General features: G+C 42.9%; 1 long non-coding RNA gene across 2 annotated transcripts in view; it reads right to left on the bottom strand.

The window, feature by feature from the left end:
• The window catches only part of LOC112666088 (uncharacterized), a 38,014-nt gene extending 13,075 nt beyond the window's left edge, over positions 1–24,939 (bottom strand). Inside the window, exons 1-3 of one of the 2 annotated variants that reach the window (XR_003140728.3) lie at positions 23,576–24,939; positions 18,322–18,459; positions 14,346–16,987 (exon numbers count right to left, since the gene is read on the bottom strand). This is a non-coding gene — a long non-coding RNA (uncharacterized LOC112666088). Of the gene's footprint in view, positions 1–14,345; positions 16,988–18,321; positions 18,460–23,575 lie in introns of those variants that run through there. The other variant, XR_003140727.2, reaches the window with a different exon arrangement.
• Positions 24,940–25,511: the final 572 nt, after the last annotated feature.

Here is a 25,511-nt window from a genome sequence, read left to right as displayed (position 1 = left end):
GGTGGACGTCGAGGGAGCACGGGGTGTCTTCTTTTCTGCATACACCTGGACAAGTTCCTGAACCTCTGGGCCTCAGAGTCTTCCTTGTCTAATAGGACAGGATTTTCCTTTTCCTTCACCTCCTTCATCTTCTCCAACGGAAAGGTCTATAGCGAGACAAAAGACTGAGACTTTAAGCTAATAACAAAATGAGGCAATGATCGTCGAGATGGGCAATCTTAGCAAGACACAGGTTGTTAACCGGTGGATACTCCGAGTACCCTAGGTTTACACAGGTCAAACAGAGGCCACCAACTAAAATGCCCAGAAGGACCATCTGGGTCATGCAAATGAGCAAAATCAAGAGAGCAATATCTACACAACAAGGCCTAGGGGTCCTAATGAGCCAAAAGCACACGGATCTGCCTAAAGGGGCAGGCATGACTCAGCTCAGAGCTGTTGTTGCCATGTGGGAACGCAGGCTCAGGGCTGAGAAATCATTCCGCTTTCAGTTTTTTATGCCAAATCTTATTTTTAAATTTACCTACCAGGTTAACTGTTTTTAAAAAAAATATTTTTATTTATTTATTCATGAGAGCACATAAGAGAGAAGTGAGACACGGGCAGAGGGAGAAGCAGGCTCCCTGCAGAGGACACAATCCCAAGCTTCCCTGATGCGGGACTCGATCCCAGGACCCCAGGATCACGACCTGAGTCAAAGGCAGATGCTCAACCACTGAGCCACTCAGGTGTCCCATGTCACTTTTTTTTTCCCCTATGTCAACTTTTTAAAACAGTGTGGGTCAATAAACCACAATTTGTTGAGGGGAGCCTCCCTCTTTAAGGATTCCTCATAAGAAGAGACACTATGGGAGTGAACATGGTCTCTCCCACTCTTCATTCATTCCTCCCCGGATGGGGAGAAGTAACTTACCTGGTCAATGGGTTTGGAGGAAGCAACTGGGTGTTCACAACCCATACCTTCCTCTCCCTTTCCCTTGGAGCTACCCACCCACAGTGTTCTGTCCTGATGAAGGGCAGCCTCCCCCCAGTACCCCAGAGCTAGGTCTCCAACTCTGGGACTCCCACCACTATAAGCCGTATTCTCCAACAGCCACTTTCTCAAGAAGGTGATACATGACCTCCGTCAGCTTCTCCGTGGGTCTTCCTCCTCAGAGTCAGTTCAGCAGCTTCAGCAGAGAGAAGCAGCCCATTTATTGTGTCAAACACAGACTCCAAGAGTCAGCTCCAGTTCCAGGTTCTATGTTGCTCCCTCTAACCACAAACCAAAATTTTTAGATACCAGATGAGGGTCCACTATATCCCACCAGGCAAGGGTAAGATCTAGGCTTAGAACCTCGAGGGTCAGGGGAACCTGGTGGCACAGCGGTTTAGCGCCTGCCTTTGGCCCAGGGCGCGATCCTGGAGACCAGGGATCGAGTCCCACGTCGGGCTCCCGGTGCATGGAGCCTGCTTCTCCCTCTGCTGTGTCTCGCCTCTCTCTCTCTCTGTGTGACTATCATAAATAAATAAAAATTAAAAAAAAAAAAGAACCTCGAGGGTCTTCTGGTGATCACCCAGGATGGCACTTGGGGAAGATGGGAGTGGGGAGGAGATGGAGCAGATTGTGGAAGTAAGAGAAGATCGAGCGGAGATCCAGAAAGAAGGCCACCCAGATACCCATCAAGGGAGGACAGTATGTGAACCGCGGGGTTACTCGGTGCGAAAATACAGGAACATTTTGCACCATCTTCTGGACGTCGTTTGCATTCAGGATCACTTCATAGTAAGGTTATTTGCTTTTAGGGAACGGTCTCTGCTTAGGCACCCTTCCTAGGGGATAACATGAAAATAACAACACCCCCCATCCCTCTTTCACAAGGATCAAAATGAGTTATCTTTGAAGAATCTGACCGTAAGACCTTGTTATCTGTATCATGAACAATATAATTCAAGATTCCAAGAAGAGGGATCCCTGGGTGGCGCAGCAGTTTAGAGCCTGCTTTGGCCCAGGGCTCGGTCCTGGAGACCCAGGATCGAATCCCACGTCGGGCTCCCGGTGCATGGAGCCTGCTTCTCCCTCTGCCTGTGTCTCTGCCTCTCTCTCTCTCTCTGTGTGACTATCATAAAAAAAAAAAAAAAAGGGTGCCAAGAAGAGTCAACTTACCTATTCTGAAATTTACTTTCCAAAACCCCAGAGAACTAACATCAGGTGTTCTTTTCTTGAGTATGATTTAACAGCCATCGGGAACAAGAGGAACTAATAGCTAGGGAAAAAATGTTAATAGCAAAATGAATCGTTTTGGGGCTCGTTCACTGAGCACTTACTGAGCATTTACTATACGCCTGTCCCTGGTCCCAGAACTGGGTGGGCAAAGGTGAATATGTACTCTGAACAAAGAGAGTTTATAGTGGTGGCAATTTCCGGCAATTCAATGTGCTGGGCTTTTGCTTTGTTTTATTTTAAACTGCAAGTACACTTTAAAGAATGTTTGGGAATCATAGCTCTACAATAAAATATGTTTTGTTTCACTTCCTTAGCCGTTACTTTATGACAGCGCTGACCTTCTGACCAGAAGCAAAATTCTGGCCTTTCTAAATATCCCATATTGGCTGGGCTTAATGGGTTTTCAAAATAAATGGATTGGATTCTCAACCTGTCAAAATACAGAGCACAAGGGCTCTTTGAACTTGAGAGCCCTGCTCTGAGCAGAGATTCAGAGTCCACCATCTGAGCAGGGAGGTGAAAGCCAGTTTATCAGCAACCTGTTATTTTTGATGGAAGCAGAGGTGACCGGGACAAAGAAATGAGCTCAGGGAGGTCACACTAACTTGAATATGATGTCACCTGGGGCAATCCAGGCATCGGCTGTCTTACACTTTCTCAGGAGGGGAATTTTCGAGGATTTTAACCCAGGCAGAACCAAAGCCTCACCTGACAGCTCCTGTGAGACCATCCTGGGAGGGGGCCGGAGTAGAGGTTGGTACCACCAGGAAGATGATCACAGGTGCCCATGGTGGATGAATAAGTGCAGGGTTAGCTATAAAATGATGGGCCATGTTATCATTAATAACAGAAGCATGGAAAGATGCTTTGAGGGACGCCTGGGTGGCTCAGTGGTGGTGTCTGCCTTTGGCTCAGGGCGTGATCCCAGGGTCCTGGGATCGAGGCCCGCATCGTGGCCTCCCTGCAGGGGAGGATGAGCTGTTGGTAGTGGTCTCCCTCAGCCTATGTTTCTGCCTCTCTCTTTGTATCTCTCATGAATAAATAAATAAAATCTTTTAAAAATAAAAAAAAAGGAAAGATGCTTTGATGGTAGACCAGCTTGAATTGTACCCCAACTCCACGAGTTTCTAGCTGTGATCCTGAGCAAGGTGTCTGTATGCCCGTATGTGAAGTGAGGCTGGTAACAGTACCAACCTCACAGGACTGTCAAGATGGTCAAACACAGCTCGTTGAATAATTCCTCCAGTAGATGGAAACCCAAACCGGTTGCTCCCGACCGTCAATCTGATGGCTTCATGGTCATACCCAGGGTCTCTCTGAGGTCAAGAGAAACTCCTTATAGATTAAAAAATGCTAATACTGGGCTAAAGGAAACTGTGATGTTTTAAGGGTTGACAAAAAAGCCAGTGCATGTTTTGCAGCTTTATTTTTTTAAAGATTTTATTTATTTATCCACGAGAGACACAGAGAGAGAGAGAGAGAGAGGCAGAGACACAGGCAGAGGGAGAAGCAGGCTCCATGCAGGGAGCCCAACATGGGACTCGATCCTGGGTCTCCAGGGTCACACCCCGGGCCAAAGGCAGCGCCAAACCGCTGAACCACCAGGCTACCCTGTTTTGCAGCTTTATGCCCAAATCTTATTTAGAGATATGTATAAAGTGGAATTTGAGAACTTTATGACTGTAAGGCCACTTACAAAATGACCCGCTCCCACTTTCCCACACCTAAAGCCCTGCTCTCTGTGTATCAAAGGGTTGTAGGAGTGTTCAAGACTTGGCTCTTCATATCCTCCTGTCTTACATGCTGTGTGACTTTTAAGCACCTGATCCCAAAGGGAAAAGGAGAAGAGAGGATCCTAGAGGCCATTTACTATGTGAAGGGACAGCCAAGCCCTCCCCAGAAAAGGGCCTCCTCTACAGGAAGTATTTTTATTTTACAATTAACAAGGCAAAGAGGAAACTTTCCAGAATATGTTGTTCCCTCAAGGCCACAGGATTAAACCTCCCTGCCACCTAGGCATTGCTCTGAATGAATTATAGGAGCCAATTATTCTGTGAGCATGTGCTGCCCTTGCTGGAATAGACTCCGTGGAGCTCTTCGGTGCCTTTCTCCAAGGGTGGTGGGGGGTAGGGTGGGAAGCTCTTGTTCAAGGTTGGGCAGGAGCGTCCTACATGACTCAGCACAGACCCAGTCTTCATAAAGGTGGGTTGGGTGGTGGGCAAGAACAGGAAAGGAAGGGAGGGAGAGAGGAGGTGGGATCATTAACCCCACCTGGCCACTACCAACAGCTCATCCAGACTGGGTCTGGGGATCACGAGCCATGTATCAGAAGAGAGCCCGGAAGAGTCCAGCTTGCACTATGTGGTGCAGGAGTACAGGAACCCACAGGATAATCCCACATTTCCATTTTGCTGGCTTCAGCTTCCTAGCCAATTATTAAAGACATCAAGATCTGTCCCTGGTGTTGGGAATTACAAGAGAGAAGGGTTTCCTGGCCAGAATGTGAATAATTGTGGAAAGAATGTCTGTGGACAAAGGGAAGCACCTATCAGCACTAGGCCAGGAAACTACCTGGGAGCTTCAGTGGCATGAACCAGACAGGGTTGATGCTGCCAGTTTATATGCTTCTGTCTAACTGTTCCTATGAATTGTGAGCCAGGGAACAGTGTTGGTAGATAATCAAAGCAGAAAGGGATAGTCCTCAGTGTTTCTAAGTTTTTCTTCTTTATTATCAGCATCACCTTGACCCTCACCACCAGCACTGTTACCATTATAGTTGATCACTTTTACCATCATTCTTGCCCATGTGCAGTCTCTCACAATTTCCTGGGAACGTCTGCATCCCCTGTGACAATTTGATCATCACAGGAACTCTTTGAAGTGGACAAGGAAATATTAGCATCTCTATTTTCCCAATGTGTAAACCAAGGCTTGGAGAAAGTAACGCTGGCCCTGAGTCATACTCAAGTTCAGGTCTCTTGTAAGTATACCATTCATTTACAGCGCTACACTTTACTCTGAGAATGGCATCGAAGTATTTAACAACTGATAAAGCTTGGGTACTGACTAGTCGGGACAGAGTCTAGTCATACACAGTGGATGGATCTTGGAGATACTCGAGCCACTGCTCTAAAACACCACACCTTTGTATTTTTTGGTCCAGCCTTCTCTGCCATCTCACATTAAGTTCTGTTCTCAAGACTAAAAGGTGAGGCATTTAAAGGTGCTATGGTGGGATATTAGATATAGCAAAAGCTTCCAATCTTGTCTTCCTTGACCGTCTTGAGATAAGGGAGTAGGGGAGTAGTTGTGGGTGAGGCATGGCTATTACATGGGTTTGTGGGCAGCAGGAAGACACCACTCTTCAGAGCTAGAAGTTTGGGTTCAGGCCAAGTCTTTGGGAATGACATGGCTTTAGATAGAAGAGAGGGCAGGAGAAGAAAAAAGCAGGAATCAGGAGTCAGATGGAAAACAGGACTGGAGTGGGAGCCAGTTGGGAATCAAATGAGAAGCCTATTTTCCATTGGCAATAGAAGGGTCTGATACTTGCTCCTCCTGGCTCAGGGCAGGCAGACATAGCGGCCTGCTTCATATCGGGATGGGGGTAGATGACAGGCTGCCCGTGTCTCCATAAAAGCTAAAGAAATGTGCACGATCTGAACTCAAAAATTAATAGAAGATAAATCAGGTTTTCACTTTCTCAGAAGCTATGCTAATTTCCGTTCAAGAAGGCTACTCATTCTATTTTTTTTTTCATTCTATTTTTATACTTAGTTTATCAACTCTTCTTATGTACTATTCTTTTATTTCAGAAATAATATATGTTCACAGTTAGAAAAAAATTAACATGGCTAAAGGCAAAAAAAGAAAATGAAAATTAAAATCACCTCTGATTTCTGTATCCAGAAGTAACATGGCTTAAGGTAGAGTGGTTCACATCCTTCCAGAAATTGTCCCACAGATGAAGCTATCATTGTCAAGATGATGATTTACAAATATTTAGTTACTCAGGTTGTGATCCCGGGTCTGGGGATCAAGTCCCACATTGGGCTCCCTGCAGGAGCCTGCTTCTCCCACTGTCTATGTCTCTGCCTCTCTCTCTGTGTCTCTCATGAATAAATAAATAAAATCTTAAAAAAAAAAAAAAGTGGTGCTTGACCCCTGCTATCGCACACTGATTATAGTGTCTACACTGGCTGTGGCATTCAGGGTAGTTCAATGCACACAGACACACGAGTATACCTATTTAGGCCTTATTTTGACATATGCAGTCCTAACGTCATTATTAAGTAGATCCAAGCATCTGCCATCTGCTTTATGGTCTACTTAACACAGGACTCAGCTCCAGGGCCACGTATCTGTCCTCTGGTCTGTGGTCTGTTTCTCTATTGGTCACAAGCCTAACCAGCATTAGGGCTGAAAAAAAATGATATTCAACAGAGACCTCATGTGGCCCACTAAGCCTGAAATATTGACTAAATGATCCTTTACAGAAAAATTGCAGATTGTCGATATATTGTAGTAATACTTGAGTGGTGATATATCAAAATACATAGTTCATTATAAGTTATTTTTCTTTTTCATATCTCCTTTATAGAAGTGTAAAGGCCTCATATATATTCAGGCCATTTGTCTGTTGGATATTTGCTGCTTTCTCTCAAGATGGTAAAAGGAAATGACTGTTACGTCGAGGCTGGTGCGGGGGGGACTTGTGGTCTCTCTTTGGGAAGGGCTGCTTTAGGCCGAAGGCTAAAGTGTATTTACAAACACTAGCCTCCTCTCCTCTGTTGGAGATGTGCCTTCTGTGCATGTTCCTGTGGCCTTTAGCTCATGATTTCTGGGAGCACACCCACACTCATATGCCACCCCTCCTACTCTTCTCAGGTCAAGGCCCAGGGACGAACAGTGGCTACACTAAAGCTGGTGAGAGGTTGTCTATGCACAGCAGACTCCTGCCTGCCCCTCTGTGGCCCCTGGTCTCATCAGCCCTTTCCCTTTGGTCTTGGTGCATTCCACATCCCCAGGCCTTCTTGCTTGGCCTTCCCCAGCTCCGCCTTCCTCCCTGACTTGCCTCTGCCTCACTGAGAACAGGCCTCCCTCACGTACCTTGCTCCCACCATTCCCCAGCTCCGTGGATGTGCATAGATGAGGCTCAGTCACTGTTTGTATAGAACAGCTCATACTCAATGGTTGTAGTTCTTTCCCATGAGAGGTGTGTGTGAAAAAGAAAAATTAGACATGATGTTTTAATACTACATTGGCCTGGGATCCCTGGGTGGCGCAGCGGTTTGGCGCCTGCCTTTGGCCCGGGATCGAATCCCACATCGGGCTCCCGGTGCATGGAGCCTGCTTCTCCCTCTGCCTATGTCTCTGCCTCTCTCTCTCTCTCTCTCTCTCTCTGTGTGACTATCATAAATAAATAAAAATTAAAAAAAAATACTACATTGGCCTGTCTTTGAAAGTAAAACCTTTAGAAACTTATATGTGAGTTTTCAGCACAGAGTGGCCAGAAAGATGAAGACTTCTAGCCATTGCACTTGGAAAGGTGAGAAACCACGATCAGGACTCACTGGAAAGCTTGGAATTAGGGTTAGGGATCTGAAGGAACAGGGGGACACTACTGCTTGGGAGGAGTAGATCTGTGGAGCTTACCCTGATGCCTTGGCTCTAAAAACTGCCTTCCCGCTTGGCAGCTAAGTCTTTACCGCACAACCCTATCTCCAGCCACACCTCATGAGATCTGTGGAGACACTGGGCTTTTCCCCTTTGCCTTAGTTCCGGTCAGTGACTAGTAATTAGTCAATATTGTCATCAGTTCACTTTAGGGTTTTTACAGTCATTTTCTGATTTCAGGGCCAAACCTGTTACTCCAGTAGGGAACAAAAGTCATAGAGATGCTCTCATCTCTATGATCCTCCAGCGTCTTCTCTGGTGCCCTTCGAGTTGCAGTGTCTGCAGTAGGATCCCTTCACTAAAGGGAATTTGGGTCACATAACTCCTGGTTGGACTGGTTTGCAATTGTTCAGATGATCTTGTCAAGGATTTCTCCATCTCTTCTCTCAGGGTGGCTTTCAGTTTCAAGCTGTTTTTTTTTTTTTTTTTTTTTTTTTTTTTTTTTTTTTTTTTTTTTGCACAGGGGTGATGCTAGCTTTGTGGGAAGGAGAAATGCTTCTCTCTCCACTCTTTCCACTTCCATGGAGGCAGGGAACTCCTACTCCCCATCTCATGTTTCATGGGGAGAAGGAGCAGCATCTTGTGATATTTGAAAGAAGGAACTGGGCATGTGCAACTCAGCAACCTTTTGTTTTTTGGCGCGAACTGTTCTTCAGGATGCTCATATTATTGGCCATGTGTGTAGTAAGCTTACTTGGACAGGCTGCACCCCTGAGAGGCTGATGTCTCCCATTTTTGGAGGTAAAGTTAGAGAGTACAATTGTGATGTGAAGTCAAGCTTCACTCTCCAGCATAAAGCTGATACTGTTTCTCTCTGTCATCCTGACTCTTCTGTTAATCTCTTTTAATTAGGCTTGTACATAGGAGTCGAGAAAGATTGGTACTTAAACATCAAGCTCCAGACCCCATCTGTGACCATAATTTGTGCTTTCCATCTTAATGATTTAGCAATCCCAAAGAAAAATTTCCTCTCTTTGTACTGTGTTAGCAGCAGTTTCCATATGAACCTCACGGGTTAATTCTGAGTCACATGCCAAATCTTGAGCTGTGTTTGTTACTGATTGGCCACACCCAAGGGTCACAAGGACCCTCAGGTCTACAGGCCTCAGACTGAAAGGAGGAAGGGTGAATGTCTGCAGACAATGCTTCTCAAGCTGTAATGTACATACCAATTGCCTGGGGATCTTGATAAATGTAGATTGAAATTCTCTAAGCTCTGGGGTGGAGCCTGAGAGTTCTGCATTTCTTTTTATTTTTTTTTATTTTTTTTGAGTTCTGCATTTCTGAGAGCTCTCAGGTATGCTGACACAGCTGGTCTGGGCACCACATTTTGAGTAACAAGGTCTGAAGCAACATTCGGATGTGGTTGCCATAGGGGGAATGATGCGAGTCACAATACCAGGGAGGACCACCATAATCCCTTTCTGTAAATCCATTTTTTATGGCTTCTGCTCAGTGAACACAAGCACTAAATTTCCCATGAAACCTAGCTCAACAACTACAATCTATAGTGACCTGTCCTTTATTGAACTCCTTTACATTTACTGCATGAAATTAATCAAATTGTTGATGATAGTGAGACTTCCTGACATGAAAAAACTGAGGCTAAATTTATTCTTAAAAAACAAAAGGAAGGAAGAAACCTTTTTTCCCATGTGCAAGGACTATTCTGTAGGGCTCCTACTGTAGGGCCATCTATTCTGTAGTACTGAGATTGAGTGGGGTTCTGTGGCCTGGCCCATAAGATAACTTGCTTCATTGGAGCAAATTAGTTCTATATTCCAAATAGATTACTTATAAAACAAGTCAGCTGGAGCAAGAATTACTTGAATAAGTTTTTTCTTTGCTTGAGAATAAGCAAGAAGTTTATTTTTTATAATTTTTTCTTTAAAAAAATTTTTTTCTTTTTTTGTTTTTTTGTTTTCTTTGTTTTGTTTTTAGTTTATTTATTATTTGAGAGTAATGTATGCCAACATGGTAACAGTGGTTTTTCTGGTGTTGATGAAGTTGTTCTGGTTGTCTAATACAGTGTACTATTCTCCCCACCCCAACTGCTGGCAAACAGCCTTTTATTTGACTCATGAATATGTAATCTGGACAGAGTTTGATGGGGCAAAGCTCATCTCAATTCTGCTTGTGTTAGTTGGGGTGGCTAAAAGGCTAGAATCATCTGAAGGGTCACTCATATATCTAGTTCCTGAGCTGAGGAGACTCAAATGGCTGGGGGCTGGCATAGCTGGTATCTCTCTAACTCTCTTTAGTTTCTCACATGGGTGATCTCTCCAGCCTGGAGACTTCCTTTATGTTAATGCAGGGCTCCCAAAGCACATGTCGAAAGAGCAGGAGTGGAGAGGGGGAGGGGAAAAGGGAGAAAGGGAGAGATAGGGTTGGCAGGTGGTGGGGGCAGGACCAAGTTGAAGCCACATATTCTTTCATGACTTGTCCTTGGAAATCATATGGCATCACTTCCATTGAATTCTCATTGGTCAGTGAGAGTACAAAGACCCACTTAGTTTCCAGTGGAGGGAACAAGGACTCTTAATATGAAATGTCAGTATTGAACTACAAACTGCCACAGAGACAGTGGGTGATAGGATAGCCTTGTAAAAATATATACCTTTTTGATGTTTTCAAGAATATATAACTTTAATATCCAAAAAAATTGCAATAAAGTGACTTTGATAAAAAGGACTTAGTATGGGACCTCAGACATGGTGTGTGTTTCTCTGTCCTAATATCCTAGCCACTCTCATCACCGATTATGACAGAATCAAGCCTGTTCAACACAGAATGAGGCATTGGTAATTGGGCTGGCCAAATCACAAACAAATTGATTTCTTCTCAATTCTCCTTGATAGTACCAACCAGCAGTAAGTGAAAAGCTCAGGATTTTCTAAGTCAAAGGGGTAGAGAAAACCTCCTTGAAACAACTGCCAGTCCTTTCTGTTCAGCCAAACTGTGTAATTGCAAAGCCTGGCGTTGGGCTCGAACAGCAATATCCTAGCTGCAGGGCATGGCGGCAGATGGAGTATGGCGTCTAATAAGCTCAAACTCCCCAATGCAGCCTGGCCACATAAGGAGAGCAGTAATAAGACTCCAAGAATGAAAACATCCATCAAAGCCTGACAAACCTCTGACATAGATTTTCTTTATGTTACTAAAAGAGCTAGTTAAATGTGATGGAACTGCTAATAAAAATTCTTTGGTGGTCCTAATGAAACTGCTTTGTACACCCAATCTCCTTCCTTGTTAGGTGAAAAGGAAAGCTGCATTAGAATTTTTGGTGGCTAACATTGATTATGGTCTGGGAAAACAAAAGGTAACCAGATCAAAGCAACTCAACTCACTTGTCTTTTGGATTTGGAGACAACACAGTGATGAGTTGTTTTAATGGTAGCCACAGAGAGATTGACTTTGTCATCATAGTCAAAGAGCAGATGCTTAAAGGGATCAGGAGATGAAGGCGCGGGATTTGCTTTTCCCTTGTTGGGCCTAATATGTTGCTTTTTCTTTCATTGAACATGTTCCCTCAGGCCAGTGAGGTATTTCTTCTGGACTCAACAGAATGGAGAGTGATGTGTTCCATGCTGGAGTCAACACTGGCTACAGAGGAATTCTTAAGGCACTTTAGTTGCAACACAGTGCCTTGGTCATTTTTAGGTTGTGTCCCCCTCTCGCTTGAACTGCACTGACCACAAAACATCTGGAATGATATGGCATTGCATTTGTCCACCCTGATTACTTCCTGTTTTCCAATGTCTGTTGTTAGAACGCTTGGTTCCGTTGGCTTCCTTGCTTCCCTGCCACTTAAGGGGGTGTCATCTTTTTTTTTTTTTTTTTTTTTTTAAGAGAAGGAGATGCAGGAGGAAGGGCGGGGGTGGGGGGGGAGAGAAAGAGAGAATATGAATCTTAAGCAGGCTCTACGCCCATCATGGACCTGACACAGGGCTCGATCTTACCACCCTGAGATCATGACCTGAGCTGAAATCAAGAGTCGGACACTTAACTGAACCACCCAGGTGCCCCAAGTCGGTAGCATCATTGGCCAAACTAGGAGTCCTGAGGTCTGTAGTCTCTTGTCTTCCCATGCTTTACATAGCCATGCCTTCTGAGATCTCGCCAATCTCCCATGGCCAATCTCTTATACCCAGGACCCAAAGCAACCCTGTCCCTTTTCCGGTCTGGGGGAATTCTTACTTTCTCTCCTTTATTTCTGAAGCTGTTTTCTTCCCTGCCCATCTAGTGTTCTGGCTTTCATGAATGTGGGCCTTTACACAACCCAGGAAGGTGGTGACAGCCTTCTTCTGCTTCCAGGAGAGGAAGACACAGAGGAAAAACATATAAATATACTTCTCAAAAACATAATCCTGTTTATTGATGATTCTGGTGTGTCATGCTGATTTTATAGATGAAGAAACCAAGGCCTAGGGAGATGAAGGGATTTGGGTAAAATCATACTGTTAAGAAGCTGAGTGAGGCCTGTGTTCTGGGAGTTGAAGCCCCGCATGTCTGGGCACCTCTCCATCAGTAGCAACCCTCAGAGAGGTTCATCCAATATTGTTCAAATAGGCGATGCACTTCTGAATATTTGTTGTCAGAACAGCCTTTGATTTCTAACGTTCTCTGGGTGGAGCAGTGGATCAAGGGTCAGAGCATCTGGGAATTTCGGCTTTCAAGCTGCCATGGTTGTGTGATCTTAGATAAGTCGTTTGACCTCCTGTGATCTCAATTTTTTTTTAAAGATTTATTTATTTATGATATATATATATATATATATATATATATATATATAGAGAGAGAGAGAGAGAGAGAGAGAGAGAGAGAGAGAGAAAGAGAAAGAGAGAGGCAGAGACACAGGAGGAGAGAGAAGCAGGCTCCATGCCAGGAGCCCGACGTGGGACTCAATCCCGGGACTCCAGGATCGCACCCTGGGCCAAAGGCAGGTGCTAAACCGCTGAGCCATCCAGGGATCCCCGATCTCAAATTTTTTAAATCTAAAATACTTGCTCAGTCAACTTCACAAATACGAATTGGGAGAAAACATTAGCAGCATTCAGTGAGTTGTAAGCACCACATGGGTACAGCATAAACAGTCGTGATCACTGTGGTCTGCCTTTACTTGCTTCAGACTCCAGGAGGTCATATTCTTCACCTCCTTCAGTTCTGAAAGTCTCCAAAGACAGAGTCTTGGCATCACAATATGGGCATTAGAGGCATTTATTTGCTTATTATTTATTAATTTTGTGTGTGTGTGTGTGGGACCTGGGACTACTGTCTCTTGTCTCCTTGGGATTTAACACTCCTACACAGAAGTTTGGGATGCCGTCATGTTGACAGAAGTCACTGAACAATTAGCCTGTATCATTAATAGTTTGTTACCAACCTCCTTGCTTTGCTGATGTGTGGCCTTGGGCATCTCAATTAACCATTGTTCCTCTCTAGTGTGTTATGAAAGGGGTTGACTATGCTCTGTGACAGTTCTATCCTGGAGGAAGAAGTTCTCCTGATTAAAAATAAAAGACTCCTCTCACATCTGCTTTGCAAACACAGCCTCATCCCTTGCTCAAGATCTGTAGGTCTTTGATGCCAAGTAGAGCAGAATGCTTCTTTTGTAGTGCTCTGTTACCATCTGCATAATGGGAATCCTTGTTCAGGTGACTGTTTCCCTTACTAGGCTGAGTTGCCAGGAGTCAGGGCCCTCGTATTCTTGATGGTATCATCACCATTTAGCATGGTTTTTTGTGTAATTACCCAATAAAGCTTATTTGAATTGAATTTTACTGCTGATATGCCTTCTCCAGAAAAAATGGCTAGTAGACTTGTTAGGAGCTGTTGTTATTCCTATAGCAAGTGTATTTTGCAGATATTTGGTTGTTTAACTGCAGAAGGTGAATACAAAAAATATACCTTATGTCATGTATTATTATATCAAATAGTATGCCATAGTAGGCAAAACCATGGCATCAGCAGGTCAAGATGTCTTATCTGTCATAATGCCTCTAAAGTTATTTTGGAAGTTGCCTTAGAAATAAGCTTATTATCAGGCTAGAACTTAAGAGGGTCATGAAACCACAATGTATATATGTGAGGTATGAGGGAAATATTTAAAAATATATGTCGCTAGGCCCTCCCCTCAGAGATTAGTATTCACTGTGCCGGAGGTGAGGCCCAGGAATCTGCATATTTAACACCCCTGTTGTTCAGATAAAGGTGGTCCTCTGAAAGCAATCCGAGATACACCAGACGTTTTATTCTAGTTCAATAACAAAGAGCTGAACATTAGTTATTGGCAGCATTGAGATTTCTAAAACATTGAAAAGTTGTGTGACTCAAAATTTCAGAGAAAGATAAAAACCTTAGAATTCACCTTAGGAATCCAGGCAAGGTTTAAGTAGGGAAAGCTAATGTTCCAATACCTATTATGGCATAAAAAACGACCCAGTTTGTAGCTTAAAATACCATTTTATTTGACTTTTGACTTTTGGGGTCAGGAGTTAGGGAAGGACTTGGTAACGCAGTAGGACTTTGAACTGCAGTCCACCAGCTGTTCCTATGGAGGATCCACTTCCAACACGGCCTTTTTAATGGTATGTCTGTTGCCAACAATGCTCCTTGGCCTGTCTTTCTGTCCACACCCTCCTCGGCCTCTCCATATGGCTTGGCTACTCAGGGCCTCGTGGTGTCAGTGTAATGGTACTCTTTTATAGCAGCTAACTTTCAAGAGGCAGGAACTGGAAGCCACCAGCTCACTTAAAGTCTATGTGGATACTTGGCACAGTGTCACCTCTGCTGTATAACGCTGGGCTGTGCATTCCTGGGGCCCACCCAGATTCAAGGGGACATAGGTTTCACTGCCAAAAGAGCATGTGGGATGAGGGACGTTGGATAAACCATATTTGGAAAACAATATTTGCCACATGTAACTCACGCAGGTTGGAGCAAAAGAAAGTCTCCTAGAGAATAAATGCCTTAGTAAGGGGGTCACAATATAAGCATAATTCAGAAACAAGTGCATTTATTGGGAGTGAAAATGTTGGTGGGAGAATTTTATAGCCCAAGCTTAATAATTTCCGTGTTTACACAGTGTTCATTTCTTGCATATTTTCATGGCATGGTTGAGAAAAGCAAACTCACTTTCTCATGTGTTCTCATTGTCCTGCACGTCTTCTTCAAGAGCAAGTCTCCACAAAAGATGTGCCTTCAACTTATTGATGGCCTCGGAATGTTCATACATTCCCATGGATCGGGTTTAAGTGTGTATGTCCTCTGACTTTCCTTGAGTTTTTAAGAATTCATACAGTCATGTCTTCACTCCTCAGTGGTATTTCCTCTTTTCCAATAATACTTTAAAATCTAATTTCATTGTTCCATTAGATGTGGTTCTTCCATTTTGATTTCTGCTTTTTCACTCTTTTGCAATTGGGGCTATCATATCAGTGACACTAACTAGTGGTTTTATTACACTAGAGCATAAAAGAATTGCATTTCCTCTACATTTATAAATGTTGTATCCACATTCAGGCTGCGCATAGATTTCACTGAAATGCCTTGAACTTGTTAGTTGATCCACAAATAGCTCCTCTATATATTTATGATAATACTTTATGCTGAACAACAATTTCACACTTAGAACTGTCCCTACTGGTTTGTCTGTTTTAAATGTCATCTGCTCATATTTATAAATGTGGAATGAGCTCGCTTAAATTGGATTTCTTGGGTCCAAGACACTGCTGATTTTCCTAATGACCAAATAACCAAAAAGCAGAACAGATTAAGGAAAAAAAGAAAAAAGAAATCTCAGGCATACACAATTTTCAAGCAGTCAGGGTTTGTTTAAAGCTGCTTTGTTCGGCAGGAATGGTTAATAAAAGAAACATTTCCCCAAAGAATTGTTGTGGTCTTTAATTAAACTCCTTTCCCATAGGTTTGTAATGCAGCATTGAACAATATTTGGTCAGTTTCTCTGCCTGGTTTTCTTAGTCCCAGGCTGGACTTTATTGGATCTCAGGTCCTACGGGAACATTAGGAGTGGAGAGAGGCAGGCCACGTCAAATGAAAAGTTAATTGTGTTTAAGCTGTCTTGGATACCAGCCTCCAGTGGGCCTTAGCTGAGAGCCACGCTAAACTGTCGGGTACCTGGCTGTTTAGCTGGGGCCATGGCCAAGAATTTACCTGACCCAGGGAAAGTGCAGCCGCACAAAGACTAGTGACCACAGGAAAGGCCAATCCAGGTCCTCACCTTTCAGCTGTCATGGGCTGAGGGACAGTGGACAAGGGGGCGATTCATTCTGCTGGTGGGGCTGGAAGTTGGGATTTGCCCTGGGGAAGGAGTGCAGTGGGATAGCAGGCCCTCCCTGTAGTTCATTAAGACTCCAAACTGTCTTGTGGAAAAGCTGTGATAAATTGCTCTAAATGATCTGGAAGCTAAGCACTGTGGGAGTTGTTGAAGTATTTTGTCTGGCTCTCTTCCTGTCCTTGAGTTGAGAATTCCTCTTTCAGAGCAGACACCTGCAATGAGTGCCTGGAGTATCTAAAGTGGGTCATTTTGAGAAGGCAACGCTCCCTTCTTGTCTGCTGCCAGGGTGGACCACTCCCATCTCCTTCACCCGTGGCACATCCCTGGCCACACATCACTGGGAAGGGAAACATGGAGTTCTTTCAGGGCACTTCCTCATCTAGATGGTGGTGCCATACTTGTTTATTTTACGATTATTTATTCAGCAGCTCACATCTTTTACTTGCATTAGTGTATGCGTTAACACATGAAATCGCTAGGAGTTGGCCATTTTTCAACCTACAAAAATGTCAGTTTTGTGAGGTTCAGTATATTTTACACAAGGAAATTATAAAATAAGATAGTGTAAATACCATCGAATAGATCAGTAGCCATGAGATGTATTTAAGCCAGAAAGAGGCATTTCTATAATCTAGGTGTTAGTGATAACGTTTCCATTGGATAGTGGTCTTCGTTTTCTTTTGCTTTGAGAGACCATGCAGAGTGGTAGTTAGTGCTTGGCCCCCATGTCCAGACATGTTTGGGTTTGATCCTCTGCCTGAGCGTGTGTCAGCTGGTTGGCCTTGGGGAAAGATCTGGACCTGTGTTGTCATCTGAAAATGAGGCTGATATTAGTACCTACTACCTAGATCGCTGAGCAGATCACATTGGATAACATCTATCTTGCCAGATGCATCTCCCACCAAATCCCTTTGCAACTTATTGCTCTGCATGCTCTGGACTTCTTTTACTTTCAGTGTTCTGGGACCCCTTCTGCCACTGCCTCTGCATGTGCCATTTTCCCACTCTCCAGAATGTTCTTCTCCTATGCTCTTTCCTATGGGGTTCCTCCTTGCTTGAGATCTCAGCTCATTTCTTGTCTCTTCTTAGCTACTCTCAGCATCTCTGACTAGGTCATAATTGTTGACTTTTACACTCTAATGGAACCTTGTAATTTCCTGTTGTAATCTGATCAGAGCTGCAATTTCAGAGTAAGGTATGTATGTATTGATCCATCTGCCACCCTTATTTGACTATGAGCTCCTTATAGGCAGGAAACAAGTTGGTTTTTGCTCATTGCACACTGCAGGACCTGACTCATAGTTGGTGCTCCAGAAATATTGAATGAATAATGTAGCTTGCTTTCTAGAAGTTCTTCCATTTAAGGTTTTGGGGAGAGTCCCTGTATTTCTGTTAAAAAATGAAATAGGAAAGCATGTACATAAGCAGTGTGTATGTGTGTTTGCATTGAGAGACCCATCAGTTAAAAAAAAAAAATTACCCTGGGCATTTTGTGCAAAGTGGTGGATAGGCATTAAAGTATAAGATTTAATAGTTAAGATTCTGTCAGTAGTCTAAGCTCAAGCTTAGTTTATCCTTTGTTTGCTCTGTGGTCTTGGGAAAGTGCTTGTCCTGAAATTCATTTTCTACATCTATACACTGGATATTAAAAATAGTACACAGTACCTAAATGCTATCAGTTGGATTATACCCCTTCAAAATTCATATATTAAAGCTTTAACCCCTAGTATCTCAGAATGTGACCTTAGTCTGAGGCAGGGTCTTTACAGAGGTAATGAAGTTAAAGTGAGGTCATCAGAGTGCGCTGTAATCCAATAGGGTTGGTTACCTTCTCAAAAGGGGAATTTGGACATAGAAACACACAGAGAGGGAAGGTGAGGTAAAAGATAAAGGGAGAGGACAGCTGTGTATCTGCCCAGTTGAGAGGCCTGGAGCAGACCCTTCTCACAGAGGCTTCAGAAGGAACCATCCCTGTCGACCCCTTGATTTTGGACTTAGAGACTCTAGAACACTTGAGACAGCAAATTTCTGTCATTTAAGTTTGTGGTACTTTGTTTCAGCAGCCCTTGCTAACAAATACCCTGAATTAGCCAGTTTAATACACAGACCATATATGTTAAACAGTCCAAAAATATCAGTCACTCACAGTAGAAAACATTGATTTTTCTTGTCCATGGGCCTGTGGGTTGGTTGCTGTTCACCCAGATGGGAGGCCAGTTGGGTTCAGATCTACTCCTTGTGCCTACATCATTCTGGCACTGGCCACTACCTAGGACATGTTCTCCTGGAAGAAAGCAGAAGAAGAGCCCAAGGTGAACAATGCAAGCCCAACAAAAGCCTCTCATGGCATCATACCTGGTAGCAAAGCAAGTCACCTGGCCAAACCTACTTCAAATAGGCAGAAGCATATATTCTGTCTACTATAGTGGGGAGTATTGAGAGTGACATGGAAAAGGGAGAGAGTGACGATAATCCAATTGATCAGTTTCTTTAAATTTTTTCTAAAGATTACTTATTTATTTGGGAGAAAGAGAGAGAGAGAGAGAACAAGCAGGGTGGAGAGGGTGAAGGAGAGGGAGAAGCAGAATCCCTGCTGAGCAGAGATCTGGACCCAGGACTTGATCCCAGGACTCTGAGATCATGACCTGAGCCAAAGGCAGGTGCTTAACCAGCTGAGCCACCCAGGTACCCCTTGACCACAATATCTACACGTAACAGGGTTGTCTTTACTAAATCAGATTTTGCACTTGAAACTTTGAGCCCAGGGCCTGGCACCTAGTTGGGACTAGATAAATGGCTGTTGCTATTATTATTGTTGTTGTTTTTATTCCTGAACAAATTCTAGTGTTCATCTTCAATTGTGAGTCTACACGGACTTTTCCCTTTCAAACAAGTAGAATTAGCCAAATAAATTGCATTAATATTTGGTTAAGTGAAAGTCTCTGTAGGCTGCATTACCGCAGCTGTGATTAATTCTTTTAAATTCTTTTAAATTGCATGTCTGCTTCAGTGGATTGGAACAGAGATATGATTTCAAGCTTATGTTTCTCGTTAGATGTTGAAGCCACAATTAAATGTGTTTTTTCTTCTTCTTTGAAAAAAAAATCAAAGGCTCTTAAAATGGATTGTTGTGAAAGGACACATAAATAGGTTTTAATCAATAGCTGAATTCTCCAAAGCATCATCAAGACAAAGTGGTAAATGTTCAGATTAAATTTGTGATTGGTTAAGCTAGAAATCCATATAGTTGCATGTCACACAGTATTTAATAAATGGCATGTAGAGTATCTTAATTGTACCCATTTATCACTTCCTTCTGTTTCTAGATGCATAAAGTTATCAGAATCTGGAAACTCAAACATTTTTATTTCCATTTCCTTGGTTGGGCTTTGTCCTCTGTCTTTCTTGGTGTATTGGATCTGATTTTGAGCTAAATATTTCTGACACAACCTTCATGACTCATTTACATTTAAATAGTAACAGGAAATCTCTTTGCCAAGAAGGCTATTGGAATCAAATTTTACCCCAGATCTTTTTTTTTAAAATTGTTGTTACTGACTTTTTTTGTACATCAAAGTACTTTTTTTGCTTTTTTAAAAAAAATCTAAGTATTATAGGCAGTGTACAAGTTTTTCATTTTTCATCTTGGGTGCTTATTATTGCTTCTGATGCTCATAATTTATACCAGTTGCTATAATGTTAAAAATTAGAAATGAACTTCTGAGATGTTCATTGCCTTTGCTATTGAAATTTCATTAAAGGGAGTTTGAAGTATAAATGCATGCCCTTGAACTTGTCACAGGTTGAATGAGATCTACTTATAGGATAGGGTGGATATAATTATAGAAAAGGTGATGAAATCAAATAGATTTCTATTCAGCAAATTGAGGTGTGATTTATAAACATCTACATGATGAGTAGATTTAAAGGGAGTTGAAGCAAATTGAAGATGATCAAGGGTGAATCTCTCTGGCTGGGAAAACTGGCATATATGATGGAGGATCACAGAAAAAAAACCTCCCAGGTATCCAAATGGATTTCACTTACCACACTACCTCATAGTCCTAGGAACTTTTTTAAAGAAGGTGTTAGAATCACAAGAAGGCTTCCCAGCTCGTAAAGCAACGTCAGCTGCATCAGTGTACTTAGACGTTGTTGTTCTAGATGTCTACGGGAAGAAGAAATTCATTGTGTGCTAAGATCTTGTCATAATTCTCCCTGAACTGGATTTAGGAAAGGCTCAGTAAAACTTGTTTAATAATAACATAGATTTGATTGTTTATTCTGTACCAGGTGTTGAGAGTCTTACATAGATTAGTTCATTTTATTCCTGTCAAAAGTCTTTTTAGGTTGGTTGTATTATTCCCATTTTTAGAAGATAAAACTGAGGCCTAAGGAGGCTGGGCAGTGGCCAAGTAGTGGAGCTGGGAGCAATGCCTTGGCAGCCAGCCTGGAGTGCCCACAGTCTTAACTGACACATTTGTGTTCAAAATCTCGTGTGTGTCCGTCTTTTGGCATCTCCTTCTTTCCCTCAGCTGTTCATGTAGACACTCCACGCTCTGTTTATACACTGGGAATATAGTGTATTTATAGCAGAAAAAAATGCCTGTCTTCAAGGAGTTGATAGTCTACTCAAGAAACAGACAAGTACTTCTACAAACATATAATGAAATTGGAGGTTGAGCAAAGTGTATTAACCATGAAGCTGAGGAAGGGGCTAAAAGGCTGGGAGGAGAAGTGTTGTCCTAGAGATGTTAATGTTTGAGAGTTTTCAACAAAGAATATCAAGGTGTTCTAAAATTCACTGAATTAGGGATCCCTGGGTGGCTCAGGGGTTTAGCACCTGCCTTCGGCCCAGGGAGTGATCCTGGAGACCCAGGATTGAGTCCCACGTAGGGGCTTCCTGCATGGAGCCTGCCTCTCCCTCTGCCTGTGTCTCTGCCTCTGTCTCTGTCTGTCTCTCTCTCTCTCTCTCTCTCTCTCTCTCTGTGTGTTTCTCATTAATAAATAAATAAAATCTTAAAAAAAATAAGATAAAATTCACTGAATTGCTTGCTGGAAAAGTAAGCATGATCTACTAGAGTAGGATAACGTCACAACTGAAATGTGGTGTGCAAATGATTAGTATTGGTGTATGCAGTGGGGTAGGTGGGGAAGGACAACAGAGATGGGGCAGCCAGTTAGGACCAACTGGTTTTGAATAAGATTCTTTCTGTTCAAGTCACGCTCGCATTCCTTCTGTCCTTTTCCCTGCCACCAGTTCTTTATAGAATATTTGCTAGATTGTTCCCTCTGCCCCTTTTCTACCCCATTCAGTTGGAAGTTTTAATTTTTCAGATCTCTGCCCATTTATCACATTCTCAAAAAAAGCCTTCCTCGATTCCCTGTAGAATGTCATAATCTTTGTTATCGATTCTCCTGGAATCCTGTTCACTCTTTTGAGCATACGTCTCTGGTGAATGATAAATTTTTGGCAGGTTGTGTGGATGCTGTCTTCCTTGCTCTGTTGAACTATAGGCTCTTTGTGGATAGGGTCCATGTCTGTTTTAGCTCCTCAGTTATCCCTAGAACTTACCAGAATATAGAACTCATTAAATCTCTACAGTTTTAAAAAATTACATGAATATCAACAACCCGATATCTCTCTCCATGTTGGTATAAATCAACTTTAAATTTTACTTTAGGAGTAGTTAACATTTGTATGAATGAGAGACCCATGTTCCAGGGCTGCCATCAGATATTACTGTCTGTTAATTAATATAAGGGATGTTAGGAATAAGTGTTACTGGTGAAAGAAATGGTGTTCAGGGTACCAATTGGTTAAAATCTGTCCTTGCACAAATGGGGTTGTTAAAGAATGATTTATGACACTTGTTAAAGATGGTAAGTCAGACTTTATTCAGGACCATCCTGTTAGGTGTAGGGAACACTGCAATTGGATTTTACATTGGAGGAGAGAGAGAATGGGCCCAACTCTGAAATACAGCACAGGCAAGAGGGAATTTATAGCAAAGAACTAGGATAAGAGTCAGTGGATGGAAAATTCCTAAGAGGGAAAATGTGGGCAAGAGGGATAGTTCTGGCTAAACCAAGCTAGTAGGATTCTTACTGAAGACAGACCAGGTGATCAGACCTTACCTGGGAAATGAAGAACCTGATGGGATATCAAGAATGATTAGTTGTCAAAGGTAGAGGGGTTCTGATTAAATGACTTCTAAGGGTTCTTGCTAAAACCAGATCTTATGAGGACATGCACAGGTGGGCCTAGGAGAAGGTTCAGGAGCCTGACTAAAGTTTGGTTAAGCAAAGAATCTTTGTCAGGGTTTAAGAATAAAGTTAATATAGGTCTAGAACTCTGAAGGGTCTAATGTCTGTGCTCCAGGGGAGACTTTGTTGACTAAATTGACTTAATGAGAGGTGAACCTGGCTTTGTATTTACTTCAGGGTGAAACTTCTGTACAAGGTACTTTCTAAAATACCTAAAACCCTGAGAACAGGTACTTGGCTTGGGCTAGGCCCAGATGGTTTGATTCTCCAGGACCTGCTTGCTCATGACTGTTTATAGGTATGGTGACCCTCAGCTTGAGACTTGCTTATCTGTGACATACTGCTCAGGTGGGAATAGGGGGTTGAGGAGAAATATGGCTCTAAATCACTTCTAAACATTGGAGGTTCTCCAGATTCAGTAAGAAAGCTTGGCAACTATGAGTGGCCAAGTTGGGTTTGGTCATCACAACAAGAGAGCAATAGACCATTGTTGAATGGAAGAGGCGGTGGTGGGTTAGAGAAAACCAAGACAGTCAACAGATCTTGATGACTGATTTATGTGGATGTGAGGGAAGAGGCGAGGATGACTGAAGTGTTGGTTCTGGGAGCAGGTGTGGGTTGGTTGAAGCAGGCTTATGACTCCATCTTGTAAACTGGGCTGGTCTCTGACTCTATTAGGAAGCAGACAATGTTGGTCTTTGGTAACCTCTCACCTCTCTTTCACTGTGCCCATTGTGAAATACTTCTCACCCAGTGCTCTGTCAAGTAACATCCTGTCTGCTGAAGTGCTGTGACTGAAGGTCTCACGGTCTTTGTTTTCCAGAAAAGACACATTGGAGTCATCTATTTACCCAACCTGCATTGTGATGATTATGGCTGGAAATCCCATGGGACTCCAGCCTGTGTAAATGAATCTGTGCATTTTAGAAAACCTTTTATCTTGGGCTCATTTTAGATTTACTGAAAAGTTGCAAAAATAATATAGATCATTCTCTTATATCTCTTTCTCTACTTGCCCCTATCATAACATCTTATACAACAATGGTGCAATTATCAAGAATAAGAAATTGATATTGCTATAGTGTTCTTTTTTTTTTTTTTTTTGGTATAGTGTTCTTAACTAAACTCCATACCTTATCTGAAATTCACCAGTTTTTCTCTAATGCTCCTTTTCAGTTCCAGGATCCCGTTCAGGCTCCCACATTGCATTTTGTTGTTATTTTTCCTTACTCTCCTCCAACCTGGGATAGTTCCTCTATCATTCCTTGTCCTTATGACCTTGACACTTCTGAAAAGTATTGGTCAGTAATTTTCTAAATGGATCTCAGTTTGGGTTTGTCCAGTGTTTTCTCATGACTGGGCTGAGGGTAGGCATTTTCAGCATGAATTCCACAAAAATACTATCTTTCTCAGTGACTGATAGGAAGGACTCATGATGTTGGTATGTCTTATCGCAAGTGATGTTTTCTTTGATCACGGCTTGGTAAATTGACATTTGCCAGGTTTCTCCTGCGTGAAGTAACTATATCTCCCTTTGTAGTTGATAAGCAAATCTGTGATTTTAAACCTGGAAGCAAGCCAAATGAGGCCAGTGAAATTTGGGGCAAAAAAACCTTTTACCAACTTCCATTTAAAAAGTGCTCATTCGAACACTGTGTTCGTCTTGGAAAACTTAGGCAGAATGGTTGATGTAGCTAAAATAAAGCCATTCTTTGGCTGCTTTTGTGGCAATTTGTAAAGATGAAGAGAGTGATAATTCCTGTCTCCATACTGCTGTGATCGTAAATCCTATCTTTGATCATTTTACTTGCCTGACTAAAAATGTTTGTTGGGTTCTGAATGACCGTCAGGAAATGCCCTGACTTGCCAATATGCTCCCCAGGCCCCTCTACCACACAGGACAGCCTTGCACTTTCTCACTTTTGTTCTTCCTTGATTTTTCATCTGTCCTCTGTGCTCTTGAATCCCATGCGTTAGCCATGTTCAACCAGCAACTGTTTCTGGGTCTCTATTTTTGCTTATGCTGTCCTCGCAGCCAGAACACTCTTTCCTTTTTCACCTCTACCTTTTAAAATCCTTGTTCCCTGTGGATAAACATGATGATCTCATCAGTAATGAAGCTATTGTCTCGCAGCTCCAAACTCTCCTTCCTCTGCTCTGCTTTGTGATACTGAGGCTGGGCCACTACAAACCACTGCTTCCTGGAAGGCTCTGGCAGGATGAGGGGCTGGACAATTCTGGGAGCTGTTTTGTTGTTGCAAGCGTCACCCCAAGGATGCTTCTCCATCCCAGAGTGGCAGTTCCTTCTCATAGCAGTTCTGGAATTCATCTGCTATTTTGCCAGCATGAGCAGAACTAGCCACATTTGGCCTGTCCACACAGCAGGACCCAGAGACCAGTGGCCTCTCCTCACAGGCTGGGTCCCTTGAGGAGGGGGAGTCCCTCCTCTAAGTGCAGAGCTAATGGCAACCATGTGGCAGCACCACCTTCTCAGACTTCTGAGTTTTGGCTTTGTAGAGAATGTTCTCTAAGATTCTGAATTCTAATCATTCCAACCTCTCCCTTTGGTTCCTGCATTCCTGGCGGTGGTAGTGGTCTCCCTATGTGATAGCTTAATGTTCTCTTTTTCCTTTCTTTAAAGTTGATAGTTTCATCCCTAGCTAACACTTTTATTAAATTCTCTCTGTTTCAAACAAGCTAACAAAACACTGGTATGGTTCCTATCTCCTGCCCGGACCCTGAATGATGTGGAAGTCCACACCAGGGCCATTGCTAGGGAACTGAGACTCGCAGATGGGTTTGAGGATTTGCTCATGGGATTCTCATACTTGAGCACACTGTTGAGTCCTGCTAATGGAGAATGTACTGCTGGTAATCATGGCATCCTGTGGCCTAATGATTCACCAGATTTATGGTGAAGCCCCTACTGAGGCAAGGAGTGAGGGGGCCAAGTGACATTTGCCCTTGACTATGATGGCAGTAACGATGACTCTTAGGACCACGGTGTGAGGTGGATTTTTCAAGAGTGCGCAGGGGCTCTCACCGAAACCGGGTGACAAGCTCAGGTCT

Source organism: Canis lupus, chromosome 20 (genome assembly GCF_003254725.2).
Source record: "Canis lupus dingo isolate Sandy chromosome 20, ASM325472v2, whole genome shotgun sequence".
In the NCBI taxonomy this organism is placed as follows: domain Eukaryota; kingdom Metazoa; phylum Chordata; class Mammalia; order Carnivora; family Canidae; genus Canis; species Canis lupus.
The sequence above is the reverse complement of the archived record's forward strand: the minus strand, read 5'-3'. Positions and strand labels throughout refer to the sequence as shown.